Consider the following 2,283-nt stretch of genomic DNA (forward strand, 5'->3'; position numbering starts at 1 on the left):
AGTTGACATACAATATTATACAACATCAGCTTCAGGTGTACAGTACAATGATCAAGCCTCTACCCCATCCATGAAGCGGTTCCCCTAATAAAACACATGACCACCTGACACCCTCCAAAATATTTACATTATTAATTATATTCTTCAAACTGTCTTTCATATCCCTGTGGCAATATTGTAGTTACCTGTTTATGTTGTCTAATCCCTTCCTTTTCTCCCTCATCCCCATCCCCCTCCCAACTAGCAACCATCAGTTGTTCCTGTATATCTTTGAGGCTATTTCTGTTTACTTTGCTCGTTCATTCAGATTTTTAGATTCCACATATAAGTGAAATTATATGGTATTTGTCTTTCTCTGACTGACTTATTTCACTTAACATAATAGTCTCTAGGTCCATCCATATCTTTGCAAATCGTACAATTTCATTCTTCTTTATAGCAGAGTAATACTCCATTGTATAAATGTATCACAGTTTCTTTTTTTTATTGTGAAATACACATTTTAAAAATTAGTTTCAGCTGTACAACACAGTGCAATAGTTATACTTTTTTGTATCACAGTTTCTTGATCCAGTCATTTACCAATGGACGTTATGGTTGTTTCCAAGTCATGGCTATTGTAAACATCTATGCAATAAACATAGGGGTGCATATATTTTATTGAATTAGTGTCTTGGGTTTCTCTGGATAGATACCCAAGAGTGGAATTGCTGGGCCATACGGTAGTTCCACTTCCAGTTTTTTGACATACTTCCATACTGATTTCCATAATGGCTACACCAATCTGCAGTCCCACCAATAGGGTGCCAGGGTTCCCTTTTCTTCACAACCTCGCCAGCACTTGTTGTTTGTTGATTTATTGATGATAGCCATTCTGGCCAGAGTGAAATGGAATCTCATTGCGGTTTTTATTTGCATTTCTCTAATGGTTAGTGAGGTTGAAAATTTTTTCATATGCCTGTTGGCCATCTGTATGTCCTCTTCAGAGAAATGCCTCTTCACATCCTCTGCCCATTTTTTAATTGGGTTGTTTGTTTTTTTGGTGTTGATTTGAATGAGTGTTTTATAAATTTTGGATATTAACCCCTAATCAGATATATCATTGGCAAATATCTTCTCCCATTCAGTAGTCTGCCTTTTTTTTTATTGATGATTTCCTTTGCTGTGAAAAAAATTTTAAGTTTGATGTAATCCTATATGTTTATTTTTTCTTTTCTTTCCCTTGCCTGAGGGGATATCTCAGTAAAAATATTACCGAGGGTAATGTCTGCAAATTTACTCCCTATGTTTTCTTCTAGGAGTTTTATTGTTTCAGGTCTTACATTTAAGTCTTTAATCCATTTTGAATTTGTTCTCATATATGGTGTAAGTAGGTGGTCCATTTTCATTTTTTTGCACGGGTCAGTCCAATTTTCCCAGCACCATTTATTAAATGTACTATCTTTACTCCAATGTAAATGCTTGCTTCCATTGTCATAGATTAAATGAACGTATATGGATGGGGTTATTTCTGGGCTCTTTATTCTGTTCCATTGATCTATGTGTCTGTTTTTATGCCAGTACCATACTGTTTTGATTACTGTAGTCTTGTAGTATGACTTGATGTCAGGTAGCGTGATACCTCCCACTTTGTTCTTATTTCTCAAGATGGCCACGGCTATTCGTGGTCTTTTATGGTTCCATATAAATTTTAGGATTTTATGTACCATTTCTGAGAAACATGTCCTTGGTATTTTGATAGGAATTGCATTGATCTATATATTGCCTTAGTTAGTATTGACATTTTAACTATATTAATTCTTCCTATTCATGAACATGGTAGGTATTTCCATTTATTTGTATCTTCTTTGATTTCTCTCTTCAACGTCTTATAATTTTCTGAGTAGAGGTCTTTTACTTCTTTGGTTAAATTTATTTGTAGTTATTTTATTGTTTTTGAAGTAGTTGTAAATGGGATTGATTTTCTGATTTCTACTTCTGATAGTTTATTATTGGTGTATAGAAATGCAACTGATTTCTGAATGTTAATTTTGTATTCTGCTATCTTACTAAATTCATTTATCAGTTCTAACAGTTTTTTGGTGAAGTCTTTGGGATTCTCTATATATAGCATCACGTCATCTGCATATATTGACAATTTTACTACCTCCTTTCCAATTTGGATGCCTTTTATTTCATTTTCCTGTCTGATTGCTGTGGCTAGAACTTCCAGAACTATGTTGAATAGAAGTGGTGAAAGTGGGCAGCCTTGTCTTGTTCCTGATTTTAAGGGGAAAGCTTTTA

General features: G+C 34.3%; 1 pseudogene; it reads left to right on the top strand.

Moving 5' to 3' along the window:
• Positions 1-2,283, top strand: part of LOC109396825 (dihydroxyacetone phosphate acyltransferase-like) — a 9,983-nt pseudogene that overhangs the window by 1,305 nt on the left and 6,395 nt on the right.

Source organism: Hipposideros armiger, unplaced genomic scaffold, assembly GCF_001890085.2.
Source record: "Hipposideros armiger isolate ML-2016 unplaced genomic scaffold, ASM189008v1 scaffold_547, whole genome shotgun sequence".
NCBI classification, from domain to species: domain Eukaryota; kingdom Metazoa; phylum Chordata; class Mammalia; order Chiroptera; family Hipposideridae; genus Hipposideros; species Hipposideros armiger.